We start from the raw sequence: 15,275 nt of genomic DNA, 5'->3' as shown, positions 1-15,275 counted from the left end.
CTGCTGTAATTTACAAGGTACAAGCCTCAGTGGCCTGGCAAGGAATTACACTTCTGTCTTATTTCTATTTCTCCCTCTCCTCTATGGGTTTTTAAGTTCCTTCCCCTCTTCTGAGGAAACCCTGGTGGCGTAGTGGTTAAGTGCTACCGCTGCTAACCAAAAGGTCGGCACTTCGAATCCACCAGGCACTCCTTGGAAACGCTATGGGGCAGTTTTACTCTGTCCTACAGGGTCTCTATGAGTCGAAATTGACTTGACAGCAATGGGGCCCCTCTCCTGTAAACAGAGGAGATTTAGTGGTAGCACAGTGATTAAGTGCTCGGCTACTAACCAAAATGTCTGTGGTTTGAAACCACCAGCTGCTCCTCGGGAGAAAGACGTGGCAGTCTGCTTCTGTAAAGATTACAACCTGGGAAACTCTATGGGGCAGTTCTACTCTGACCTGTAGGATCACTACGAGTTGGAATTGACTCAATGGCAATGGGTTTAATTTTTTTATAGTGGTTGGGTAATAATAAATATAGAAGAATCAAGAACCAAGAGCATCAAGGGAAAATAATAACAGAATGTTCTCAAAATTACGGCCTGCCATAAACAAAAAATGCAAATGTATTTTGTCCTGGATGATTATGTCCAAGCACACCCTGGAGAAATTGAAATGACTGTTTTCTGTATTTGCCATCTAAGATGGACAGCAATGCCTTAGGAATTGTTTATGTAGTCTAAGAGACAAAAACACTAAATGAAGATGTTAAAACGAAATGTTAAGGAGAAATATTTGTTTTATCCACACATGTTGGCATTCATTGTGTTTATGTTGTGAAAGGTGTGAGATACATAAAAGAATAAAGAGGAAAATTTCAGATCTTGGGCTTACTGCCAGTTTATTTTTTGCTATTCTAGGGGAAAAAAATGTGGAAAAGGCATGGAATGGAATCTTTGAAGAAGGAAATATATTGTCCTATTTTTTCAAACCTTGTTCTCCAGTTATCATGGTGTCATAATTTTTGGAAATCAGTGGGCGTATGAATGATGAATACAACTAGTTATCAGGATTAAATAAGTGACAAAGGTGAAACCTATGCTAAAATATTTTATAGGAGTCAACTGTCAACTAAGTTCTGATTACATAGAACTTTTTTTTTTTTAAAGCTTTTTTGTCTTAGGATGAAAAATGAGTAGCCTTGCTGCAAAGGATCATTTCATCAGAGTGATTTAAGATAAAAGCTTGAAGACGTTCGTGTTTTACAATCTCAAATTAAGAGCAAGCTCAGACATCTTGCTGGAGATCACTATACTTTATCATTTTATATTACTCTCCACTTTTAAATTGTCTGTCATATTTTGACTCACAGCGACCTTATAGGACAGAGGAGAACTAAGAGTCAGAGTCGACTTGACGGCAGTGGGTTTGGTTTTTGGTTATCATGTTTTGACTTTTATATCTCTGACTTCTTTTTCTATAATGTCTAATTTTCATATTTTAACTGAAAGTTTTGAGAAAAATGACAATTACCAATATTAATTCAAACTGTACATAAATATGATGAAAACAGCCTTTCAAGCCAAGTTTTAACAAGATTGTTATTTTATATATTGTAATAATTCTCTTTGTGTGTATTACTATATAGCTGAGTAAACTTGAGTAAAGAGCTTAACCTCCTTTGGCCTCCATTTCCTGCCAAATAATCTGCAAACTGAAGGTGTGAGCTGTATGATTTCTCACAGTTTTCTAGCTCCAGTGTCTATGATTCTATGGCTGTGCTTTCTCCAGCGAACTAAGCCTGCTCTGCCCAAGCTCATGGAAGCTGTTGTTGTTGTTGGGTGCTGTGGAGTCAATTCCAACTCATAGTGACCCCATGTGACAGAGTAAAACTGCCCCATAAGGGTTTCTAGGCTGTAATCTTTTTGGAAGCAGATCACCAGGTCTATTCTCCCACAGAGCCACTGGGTGGGTTTGAACTCCCAATCTTTTGTTAGCATCTGAGCTCTTGACCGTTGTGCCACCAGAGCTCCTTATGGAAGTGTTAGAGAATTAATTTTCTCTAGGAGTAGCCCTCAGCCAGTGACAAATGAGAGTTCATGTATAAAAATCTAGCCCTCTGGCCCATTGGTTGGGCTAACTCTGAGGTGTGTTCTGCACAGGCTCCCAGAACTCCTTAGTTCTCATAGCAGTTACTGCTTTGATAACAGACTTTCAGCAGCTGTCTTCCCTTCCCTATCTCACTTCCCCACTGGCTTCTAGTGCTTTCTGGGATCTCTCTCAAATAAGTTGCTTGCACAGGAATCCTTGTCTCCTGGTCTAAGACACTACTCTTATGCATTTACCCTCCTCTTATGTTAGAAATACATGGGTAGATTAAAAAACAAAACACAAGGCAAGACTTCTTAAGAAATGGCTATGGGGACAACCTAAGTGCCCATCAACAGACGAATGGATAAACAAATTACAGTACATACACACAAGGGAATACTACACAACAATAAAAAATGATGAATCTGCAAAACATCTCACAACATGGATGAATCTGGAGGGCATTATGCTGAGTAAAATAAGTCAGTCATGAAAGGACAAATATTGTATGAGACTGCTATTATAAAAACTGAAGAAAATGTTTACACATAGAAAAAAACAACTTTTGATAGTTAGGAGGGAAGGAAGGAGTGTGGAGGGGAAATCACTAGATAGTAGGCGAGTGTTGGGTCGCTATGAGTCAGAATTGACTCAACGGCAGTGGGTTTTTTGGTTAACTCTGGTGAAGGGAAAGACAAAACACAATACAGTGGAAGTCAGCACAACTTGATGAAAATAAAGTCACAGATGCTTCCTAGACACATCCAAACACCTTTAGGGATCAAGTTATTGAGGCTGAGGGCTGGGGACCATGGTCTCAGGGGACATCTAGCTCAACTGGCACAACATAGTTCATAAAGAAAATGTTCTACATCGTATGTTGGTGAGTAGTGTCTGGGGTCTTAAAAGCTTGAGAGTGGCCCTTTAAGATGCATCTATTTTCCCATCCCATCCAGAGCAAGGAAGAATGAAGAAAACCAAAGACACAAGGAAATTATTAGTTCAAAAGACTAATTAACAGACCGCATGAATCACAGCCTACACCAGTTTAAGCCCAGAAAACTAGATGGTGCCCGGCTACCACCACTGGTCACTCTGACAGGGATCACAATAGAGGGTCCTGGACAGAGCAGGAGAAAAATGTAGAAAAAAATTCAAATTCGCAAAAAAAGACCAGACTTACTGGTCTGTCAGAGACTGAAGGAACCTCCAAGACTAGGGCCTCCAGACACCCTGCTAACTCAGAACTAAAGCCATCCTGAAGTCCACCTTTTAGCCGAAGATTAGACTGTCCTAGAAAACAAACAATAACACATATGAGGAACGTGCTTCTTAGTTCAATCAAGCATACGAGACCAAATGGGCAACACCTGCTCAAAAGCAAAGAGAAAAGGCAGGAAGGGACTGGAAGAATGGACACAGGGAACCTAGGTTGGAAAGGGGGAGAGTGCTGACACATTGCAGGGATTGCAACCAATGTCACAAAAAAATTTGTGTATAAATTTTTGAATGAAAAACTAATTTGTGCCATCGATTTTCACCTAAAGCACAATAAAATAAAATAAAAAATCCCATAAAAGTCTGTTTTTTTCCCTCTTTAGTCTTCTCTAATGAAACTTTTTCTTCAGAAACCAGCATTCAAAATAAGTGTTATTTTTATCCAAAAGAAAGAAAGAAAGAAAGAAATGGCTTATTTCGCACATAGGGCAGAGAGTGTACAAGACGAGTCAGTATATTTTGTTGGGCAACAATGAGATATCACTTCACACCCGCTAAGATGGCTCTGGTTTAAAAAGTGGAAAATAGCAGGTGCTGGTAAGGACGTGGAGAAATTGGAACCCTCATCTATAACTGGTGGGATTGTAAAATGGCACAGCTGCTGTGGAAAACAATTTGGCAGTTCCTCAAAAAGTTAAACGGAATTACCATATGATCCAGCAATTCTCTTTTAGGTATATACGCAAAGGTAGGAACACAAACAGATTACTTGCACACCAATGTGCACTGTAGCACTATTCACAATAGACAAAAGGTGGAAACAGCCTAAGCGTCCATCAACAGATGAATGGATAAATAAAATGTGGTGCATACATACAACAAAATACTACTCAGCCATAGAGAGACATGAAGTGCTGATACACACTACAACATGGATGAACCACAAAAACGTTACGCTGACTAAAACAAGTCAGTCACAAAAGGACAAATTTTGTATGATTACACTTATATGAAATATCTAGAATAGACAAGCACATAGAAACCAAAGTGGTTGGCCAGTGACAGGCAGGAGGGGCGAAAAAGGGGGACTCATTACTTAGGGGACACTGAGCTTCTGTTAACGCTAATGGACAAATTTGGAAATGGACAACGGTGATGGTTGAACAACATGACGAATACAACTAAGGTCACTGAACTGCACGTGTGAAGGCTGTTGAAATGGCAAGTATTTTTTACATATACAGTTACCACAATAAAAAAAAATCACATTGGTCACCAGTAGAGGTTACTGAGGCACAAACTTGTTATTCTAAAAATTGATACAGAAAGTAAAAAAATAAGTATCTTGCCTTTACTATATAAACTGTATTTTAGGATGCCCGAATCAGTGATAAGCTCTTCATTACCGGAAAAATCCCTCAAATGAATGCAGAAGAAATGATAGAATCAGAAAAGCACCATTTTGCAAGCCCTGATGAAATAAATTATAGGGTTGCTATGAGTCGGAATCGAGTCGATGGCATTGGGTTTGGTTTTTTGGTTTTACTGAAATAAAGGGAGCCCTGGTGGCACAGTGGCTAAAAGCTCGTCTGCTAACTGAAAGGTCGGTGGTTCAAACTCACCCAGCTGCTCCGTGGAAGAAAGAACTGGCGATCTGTTCCCGTAAAGATTACAGTTTAGAAAACCCTATAGAGCAGTTCTACCCAAGGGATTCTTATAAGTCAAAATTGACTTGATGGCACTTAACAACAACAACAATAACAACAATGAAATAAATTTTGACTCATAGCGACCCTATAGGACAGAGTAGAACTGCCCTACAGGGTTTCCCAGGCTGTAATCTTTATGGGTCTTTCTCCTGTGGAGCCATTGGGTAGGTTCGAACCACGGATCTTTTGGTTAGCAGCTGAGCTCTTAACAACTGCACCACTAGGGATCTTTAGGCAATGATTATTAATGTTAAATTCATTACGTAAAAGGTTGATAAAGAACTTCCTAATGAAGGGATCTGGCTGACACCCCCTGAACCCACTAAACAATCTTAGCTTCGCTACAAGGGACAACCAACATTATACACCTCATGATGTGATAAAATATGAAGTATATGAAAACACCTAAAATATTCTTGCCTAAAAAACTGAACCTGAATCAAATTGGATCAGTAGATCTATCAAATTTCAGGAAATAAGAGGAATAGAACAGCTTAAACAACACCACAAGGAAGCAATTAGCCAAACTCAGCATTCCAGACCATCTATGAAGATAAGTGATCCATTTCCTCCAACAAATTAATGGTACAAAAAAGACGGGAAAAAGAACTGGTACAGAATATAAAAGAATTCATCAAATGCTATGGGTGAAACTTCCTTAAAAAAAAAAACTCTAAAAAAGACATTTTTGAAATAATAACATTTGAATATGGACTGGCTTTCAGATGATATTAAGGAATTACTGATTGTTGATAATTTTGATAAGGGCATGGTGATAACGTAAGAAAAAAAGTTTTTATCAGTTAGGTATGCATCCAGAAGTATCTACACAGAAAATAACACGATGTCTTTTGTGAGAAGCCTTAATTGTCCCTTATGATATGGTGTAAAATACTCTAGAAATACAAAAAATCCTCCCACCGAGTTGTGTACTTTAAGAGGCTGAATTTTGTGGTACGTCAATTATATCTAAAAAAAAGAAAAAAAAATCTCCAGGAAAAAGAAAAATGTGTGTGTGAGAGGCAGGGAGTGGGGAATTAAGATTTGTGAAATGTTTATTAATGTTGAAGCTTGGTTTAGGGTCCATGGGAGATTTTATTATAATATTTTCTCTATGTGCGTGTTTTTAAAATTCCATAATTAAGATAAAAAATGAGAAAAATACTTTGCTGGAGAAATTTGAAGAGCACTGTTGCAGGATATTTGGAGGGCTTAGGTGATAAGATTATATTTGTAAAAATCTTAATGCCTTAATGCTTATAACCATCTAGACAGGAGAATTGCTAAGGTGTTAGAATATGCTATATCCTCTTGATTCTCATTTATACCCTCCTGCCCCCATTTCTGTACTCTGAAATTGGAACCCTCTGACAATGCTTATTGTTAATGCGGTAGTATTTTTTTTCTCCCCCAAAGCTGTTATTAAATTAATTGTGTGGCTTACAGTAAATGGAATCTTAGATTTGCAGAAATACATTAAATTGTACCACTCCGTGTCAGAGCTAAAAGTTGAGGTTTTGGGGTGAGAAGGCTAATTTGTTCCTTATGGTATCAATCTAAACAGGCTAGAGATCTAACCCACTGTGTCTTTTAAAAAATTATTTTGATTTTTATCAAAATAATAGATTTACAAAGGTAAAAAATCAAGTGGTATTAAAAGGTTTGTAGTGAAAAATAGTAACTCAGCCTACAACCCTTTCCTCAGAGGTGGTGGTGGTGTTGTTAGGTGCTGTCAAGTCGGCTCCAACTCATAATGAGCCCATGTATAACAGAAAGAAATGTTGCTTGATCCTGTGCCATCCTCACAATAGTAGGTATGCTTGAGCCCATTGTTGCAGCCAATGTGTCATTCCATCTCACTGAAGGTCTTCATCTTTTCGCTGACCCTCCGCCAAGCATGATGTCTTTCTCCAGAGATTGGTTCCTCCTGATAATAGGTCCAAAGTAAGCGAGACAAAGTCTTGTCATCCTCCCTCCTAAGGAGCATTCTGGCTGTATTTCTTCCAAGACAGATTTGTTCATTCTACTGGCAGCCCATGGCATATTCAATATCCTTCGCCAATACCGTAATTCAAATGTGTCGATTTTTCTTCGGTATTCCCTTTTCACTGTCCAGTTTTCACATGCATACGAGGTGATTGAAAATACCATGGCTTAAGCTGACAAAATGGACACGAAAAGAGAGAGTGGAGGGAGGGAGTGGGCTGTCTCATTAGGGGGAGAGCAATTGGGAGTATGCAGCAAGGTGTATATAAGTTTTTGTGTGAGAGACTGACTGAATTGGAAACTTTCACTTAAAGCACAATAAAATTTTTTAAAAAGCTAAAAAAAAAAAAAAAATACCATGGCTTGGGTCAGGTGCACCTTAGTCCTCAGAGTGATAGCTTTGCTTTTTAACCCTTTAAAGCGGTCTTTTACAGCAGATTTGCCCAGTGTAATATGTGGCTGGAAACAAAAAAGAAGGATCAGTAGTTGGAAAATATGGCCTTGGTGATAGAAACAATGCCAGAGATCGAATGATAGAATTTTGCAAGACCAACGACTTCTTCATTGCAAATACCTTCTTTCCCCAACATAAACAGCGACTATACACATGGACCTCGCCAGATGGAACACACAAAAATCAAACTGACTACATCCGTGGACAGAGATGATGGAAAAGCTCAATATCATCAGTCAGAACAAGACCAGGGGCCGACTGTGGAACAGACCATCAATTGCTCACATGCAAGTTCAAGATGAAACTGAAGAAAATCAGAGCAAGTCCACGAGAGCCAAAATACGACCTTGAGCATATCCCACCTGAATTTAGAGACCACCTCAAGAATAGATTTGATGCATTGAACACTGGTGACCGCAGACCAGGCGAGTTGTGGAATGACATCAAGGACATCATCCATGAAGAATGCAAGAGGTCACTGAAAAGACAGGAAAGAAAGAAAAGACCAAGATGGGTGTCAGAGGAGACTCCGAAACTTGCTCTTGAGCATCGAGCAGCTAAATCAAAAGGAAAAATTCATGAAGTAAAAGAACTGAACAGAAGATTTCAAAGGGCGGCTCAAGAAGACAAAGTATTATAATGACATGTGCAAAGAGCTGGAGATAGAAAACCAAAAGGGAAGAACACACGCGGCATTTCTCAAGCTGAAAGAACTGAGGAAAAAATTCAAGCCTCAAGTTGCAATAGTGAAGGATTCTGTGGGGAAAATATTAAACGACGCAGAAAGCATCAAAAGAAGATGGAAGGAATACACAGAGTCATGATACCAAAAAGAATTAGTCGATGTTCAACCATTTCAAGAGGTGGCATGTGGTCAGGAACCGATGGTACTGAAGGAAGAAGTCCAAGCTGCTCTGAAGGCATTGGTGAAAAACAAGGCTCCAGGAATTGATGGAATGTCAATTAAGATGTTTCAACAAACCGATGCAGTGCTGGAGGTGCTCACTTGACTATGCCAAGAAATATGGAAGACAGCTTCCTGGCCAACTGACTGGAAGAGATCCATATTTATGCCTATTCCCAAGAAAGGCGACCCAACTGAATGTGGAAATTATAGAACAATATCGTTAATCTCACATGCAAGCAAAATTTTGCTGAAGATCATTCAAAAATGGCTGCAGCAGCATATTGACAGGAAACTGCCAGAAATTCAGGCTGGTTTCAGAAGAGGGCGTGGAACCAGGGATATCATTGCTTATGTCAGATGGATCCTGGCTGAAAGCAGAGAATACCAGAAGGATGTTTACCTGTGTTTTATTGACTATGCAAAGGCATTCGACTGTGTGGATCATAACAAATTATGGATAACATTGTGAAGAATGGGAATTCCAGACCACTTAATCATGCTCATGAGGAACCTTTACATAGATCTAGAGGCAGTTGTTCAGACAGAAGGGAGTACTGATTGGTTTAAAGTGAGGAAAGGTGTGCGTCAGACTTGGGGACCCTGCCTATTCAATCTGTATGTTGAGCAAATAATCCGAGAAGCTGGCCTATATGAAGAAGAATGGGGCATCAGGATTGGAGGAAGATTCATTAACAACCTGTGTTATGCAGATGACACAACCTTGCTTGCTGAAAGTGAAGAGGACTTGAAGCACTTACCAATGAAGATCAAAGACCACAGCCTTCAGTATGGATTGTACCTCAACATAAAGAAAACAAAAATTCTCAGAACTGGACCAATGAGGAACATCATGATAAACGGAGAAAAATTGAAGTTGTCAAGGATTTCATTTGACTTGGATCCACAATCAACAGCCATGGAAGCAGCAGTCAAGAAATCAAAAGATACATTGCATTGGGTAAATCTGCTGCAAAAAATCTGCTGCGCTGCAAAGGACCTCTTTAAAGTGTTGAAGAGCAAAGATGTCACCTTGAAGACCAAGGTGCGCCTGACCCAAGCCATGGTATTTTCAATCGCATCATATGTATGTGAAAGCTGGACAATGAATAAGGAAGACCGAAGAAGAGTTGACGCCTTTGAATTGTGGTGTTGGCGAAGAATATTGAATATACCATGGACTGCCAAAAGAACGAACAAATCTGTCTTAGAAGAAGTACAACCAGAATGCTCCTTAGAAGCACGGATGGCGAGACTGAGTCTTACATACTTTGGACATGTTGTCAGGAGGGATGAATCCCTGGAGAAGGACATCATGTTTTGCTGAGTACATGGCCAGTGGAAAAGAGGAAGACCCTCAACAAGGTGGATTGACAGAGTGGCTGCAACAATGAGCTCAAGTATAACAACGATTGTAAGGATGACTCAGGACCCGGCAGTGTTTCATTCTGTTGTGCACAGGGTCGCTATGAGTCAGAACTGACTTGACAGCAGCTAACAACAACAACAACAGTATGTGGTTTGATTTCTTGACTCCTGCTTCCATGGGTATTGATTGTGGATCCAAGTAAAATGAAATCATTGACAACTTCAATATTTCTCCATTTATCATGATATTGCTTATTGGTCCAGTTGTGAGGATTTTCGTTTTCGTGTAATCTCACTTTAAAGTCTTTCATCTGCTACAAATTTCTAAATAGAATGTTGATGATATTATTTTTTAATTCTTTGATGTATTTTGGACAGTATCAACTGACTTTCTGAGATGACAGTTGAGGATTTAGCTTCTTATATTCCCCGACACCTCACTTTGTCTTTCCCACCTTACCAATAAAAGTTGTATCACATTTTTTTTTAAAACAATCAGTGCTTACATTATTATGACTATGTAAAAATTTGTTCATTGCTGAGTCAAGCAGCACAATGGATTTTATTTTTTTCTCATATAATTTATGAGTTAATAATTGCTTTCATTTGTCATTTGCTTAGTACTCTACTTTTTAAAAATGTTCCAACAGACCTTCCCAATGCCCACCAATAACTGACCCAGATATTCAAATCCATCAGGTGATATATCAGCTCTATTTCTTTTTCCTGGATAGTCCCCTCCCATAGATTTCCGTCATTTTCCTCCAATCTGGACTGGTTGCTCTGTAGGCTGGTGAGCACCTAATGTCCCATCATTTCCCTTGGAAATTCTATGTTTGACCCAGTTTGCTGGAGCCCTGGTGACATGGCTAACCAAAGGATCGGCAATTCGAATCCACCAGCTGCTTCTTGGAAACTCTATGGGGCAGTTCTATTCTGTTCTATAGGGTTGCTGTGAGTTGGAATTGACTCGACAGCAACAGAGTTTTTTCTGTTGTTGTTTTCTAGATCCTAAGTCATTTCTTTCTCCAGTTAATGCTCTACTTCAGAAGCAACCATTGGTTGAATTTCTACCACCACAGGTTAGTTTTGCCTATTTTAGAGTTTTGCATATTTGGAAAAATCATTTACTAATCTTTAAAATGGGAATGATTAGTTTGCAAGCTTATTCTGATGTTTAGAGTGTTCTCAGTTCACAAGGTATCTGCCATGTAATAAGGATGTAATAAGTGTTACCCTCTGTTGTTTTTACTGTACGTTAAATTTATATTCAGGTTTGGGAGTGATAAGTAAGATTACTGGAGAATGTCCAAAAGCAGAATTTGTTTATTTTTTCTATATTTATCTCTTTGATAAGTGGGGCTTACTAGTTGTGTAACAATGGAATAGAATCATAATGTTGAAAGAAAACAGAGCCCATCTGTCTCCACTTCCTTGTTTGTAGGTGGAAAATTTAATTTCTAATATGAGAGAATCTGATGAATTCCCCATTTTAGGAACTTAGAATCTTCTTTCCTGAAAAGTCCTAATTATCTTTAGTATGCCCTCGTGTGCTCACACACCTTTGTACTTTTTAGTTGATATGTTTAAGCACCAGTGACAGAAATCATCTCTTCTAGTGGTTAAGTGCTATGGTTGCTAACAAAAGGGTCGGCAGTTCAAATCCGCCAGGCGCTCCTTGGAAACTCTGTGGAGCAGTTCTACTCTGTCTTATAGGGTCGCTATGAGTTGGAATCGACTCAACGGCGCTGGGTTTTTTTTTTTTTGGATAGAAATCATACATGGCTTGATTTCATCACATCTGTGGTGCGACGGATCACTTTTCCGTGGCCTTTCTAGCCATGGTCTTGTAATTCCCACCCAAGTGATTGGGCGGGACTGTGTGATAGAGTAATTGTGGCCCACCAAAAGGATTGGTCAATTTTGACATCCCTCCGGTCTTGAAACGAGCCACTCCAAAGGTGGGAGAGAGAGGATCCCACCACCACCAAGGAAAAACAGCCTTTGGACTGGGGATCCCTGCACTGAGAAGCTCCTGGAACCAGGAGACCTAGATAGAGAGTGAGCTGTAACCCTTAAGATGGCAAGAAGTGGTGGCAGGAGAGGCTGACAGGAGACTGTGCAGTGGGCTTCCTGGCCCACGGAGTGAGAAATCTGAGTGCCTGAGGTGCCCCTGGGACTTGTTGGCAGGGGCTAAAAGGGCTTTGTAACACTTGCCTGAGCAGGGCAAAGGCCTAAGGCCAGAGAGAGGTGTGCCTGTGGCATTGAGAGGAAAGAGGCTATCCTGATCGAAGAACTGTATCCTGAGTGTTCCTGAGACTGAATTGTAACCTGTTACTTCCCTAATAAGCCCCATAATTGTGAGTATTGTGTATGAGTTCTGTGTGGCCATTACAATGAACTATTGAACCCAGCATAGAAATAGAAAATGCCATGGGAGGGAGGGCTAATGTCAGAATTGGCAAAAATAGCTGAGAGAGGAGGCATGTCAGACCTCCATCTCATACGAATCAGCCTTGGGCTGTTGATCTTGATTCTCTTTCGCCCTTGTGAAGTTAGAGGAGGTCAGACACTGCACCCACATTATTTTTACATCTTTTTGAAGTGTTGATGAAAATCAGGGAGAGTTCATGTTTTGTTCATTCAAGTGAAGTGGGAGCCCTCCAGGACCGAACTGAAATTAGCAGAGAGTGTGGACTTTCTTCTCAAGACTGATGCATGAAATGCCACAATTTTTATTTTTCTAAATTAAATAAAATCTGACTTTGACCTGCCATCCACCTGGCCAGCAATTTCATCTCAATCATATTTTGGGGTATCTTTCCTGCTCCCAGAATCAAACTAGAACCTTGTGGGCTTCACACAGTTGTAAAACTTAGGGAAGTACCTCTGGTCTTCGGGCCCTTATGGTAGAAGCTGAGATGATAAATGTCCAGATCTACACGATCTAGGCGAGAGCAGGTGTTGGTCACCTCCATGTTCAACAGGAAACTTTGGCATGGTTTCTGAGGCAGTGGGGCTTAGGGCTCAGTCCCCAAGCATTCATGAGCCTCAACTTCAGAGGATTTATAGCACAAGGGCACAGGTACGACATTCTCATAAGTGGCCACTCGGTGAGTCAGCTGGGTGAAGAATTCCAACTTCAGTCAATCCCTCTTTCAATTCCTTGAACACCCCTCTACTTTGGATAAATAGCTCTTTCCTTCTCTAAACCTATGCAAAAACAAAACCTCTTACTTCTCTCCCAGGGCTAGGGAAGTCATAGGCCAGTAGGACACCAAACCCTTCTTACCCTCTGGAAGAATCTCATTCTTTCTGGCTGCGAGTATTAGAAAATGAGACCGAGCTAATTTCTCTATCAAGTCATCCTATCACAGTAAGCATGAATTTTCTATGGGCCACATTTGCAAAGCTGTGCATGTTCTTCCAAAATGTTGGAGAGACTGGGTAGTAGGAGAAATTAAGACTCATTTAAATGATACAGTAGCAAAAGGTCTTACTGAAATAGCTGACATTGGGCTCCAATGTAGACACAAAGGGAAGGGTAAGAGACTCAAGGTTTTGGTGGAAGAAAAAAACAGGCAGAGAGAAGGAGGGAGAAGGAAGTAAATAGGTTAAGAGGGTGATGATGTCTATTAAATCTGAGGCCTTGGAAGGGGAAGGGAGTCTCATGGTAGCTAGGTACAGAATGTGGTCATGTCACTGAGTGCTTGTGAAGGACCGTACTTGCAGGTGAATGAAGGCAAGTGTTATAGACTGAATTGTGTCCTCCAAAAATATGTATTGTAAATCTTAAACTCCTATATCTGTGGATGCAATTCCATTTGGGAATAGGACTTTCTTTGTTATGCTAATGAAACCATATTGGTGCGAGTTGTGTTTTAAACTAATTCCCTTTAAGATATGAAAAGAGCAGATTAGACACAGAGAAGGAAGCATTAACTGAGTGATGATATATACCACATGAAGATCACCAAGGAACCGAGGAACAGAAGCTGAAAAGGAACAAGGACTTTCCCAGAGCTGACAGAGAGAGAGAGAGAGAGAGCCTTCCCTTAGAGCCGGTGTCCTGAATTTGGGCTTTTAGCCTCTCTGTCAAATAGGGTCACTATGAGTTGGAAATGACAAGACGGCACACAACAAACTGTGAGAAAATAAATTTCTGTTTATTAAAGTCACTCATTTGCATATTTCTGTTATATCAGCACTAAGTAACTAAAACAGCAAGGATGAAGAGGCACAGTTAAGGTAAGGTTTCAGATGGATTGCTGATCTCCACAAGACGAACAGCAGAAGATAGGGTGGAGGGATGGGGAAACATGAGGCTGATGCTGAAATCATACAGGAGGAGAAAACAGAATCCCAAAGACCATGGAAGCGTTATTTGGAAGGGAAGATAGAAGTACATGGCATGGATTTTGAATGAAGGGGGGCTGAAGGAACCTCCTTTATAACCGTACTGCTGCAGCCAATGGCTGAATATCAGAATAATGTCCAAGGGATGCCAGGTTGAGCTGGAGCAGGATGTACAAAGTTAAAGATATCAAATGAGAGATATAGTGCCACAAAATGGCGAATGTCAACGGATTAGGGAAATAACACGATGGTGAAGCAGATTTCAAAGGATGAAAAGACAGGTGCTGTATTTGAAGAAGAGCTGGATTTTTATAGAATTATTTCAAACACGGCACAGCTGAGACACAGGACAAGCTGAAGCCTATATTATAGTTAAACCCACTGCATAATATAATATTATATATTATAATATAAAAAATATGTTATATATATTATAGTTAGTGGTGTCCTATTAGGATTTTACAATCTGCATGTGAGTGGTGGAAGCACAATGTATCCAAAGGGTATATATCTCTGTTTGTGTTGAGCTCATTATGGAAATATAGTGTACAAATTTAATTTAAAAAAGAAGCCAAATGGATTTCAAACTTTTCTCTTTAAAATCCATTCATGTTTTTTATAATGTCTTATTTCATTAAAAATATTGCATGTTTTCATTCATTTATTCATTCAATAAATACATCCTGAGTTCATATTATGTGCCAGGGTTAGGATTTTTGTCATATATGTTGCAAATATTTTCTTGATTTTTAGTTTGGCTTTTAATTTATTTTTATCATGCTTTAGGTGAAAGTTTACAGAGCAAATTAGTTTCTCTTTAAATAAGTAATAACACGTATTGCTTTGTGACACTGGTTGCCAACCCCACAATAAGTCAACACTCTCCCGTTCTCGACCTTGGGTTCCCCATTTCCATTTGTCCCATTTTCCTGCCCCTCCTGCCTTCTTATCCTTGCCCCTGGGCTGCTATGCCCATTTAGTCTCATATATATGATTTAACTACATGTGTTATTTTTTGTTTTATAGGCCTGTCTAACGTTTGGCTGAAGGGGTGAATCTCAGGAGTGACTTCAATACTGAGTTAAAAGGGTATCTGGGGGCCATACTCTCAGAATTTCTCCAGTCTCTGGCAGACCAGTAAGTCTGGTCTTTTTTTGTGAGTTAGTTTCATTCTACATTTTTCTCTAGCTCTGCCTGGGACCTTCT

This window comes from Elephas maximus, chromosome 17 (genome assembly GCF_024166365.1).
Source record: "Elephas maximus indicus isolate mEleMax1 chromosome 17, mEleMax1 primary haplotype, whole genome shotgun sequence".
Taxonomy (NCBI): domain Eukaryota; kingdom Metazoa; phylum Chordata; class Mammalia; order Proboscidea; family Elephantidae; genus Elephas; species Elephas maximus.
This window is presented reverse-complemented; position numbering follows the sequence as displayed.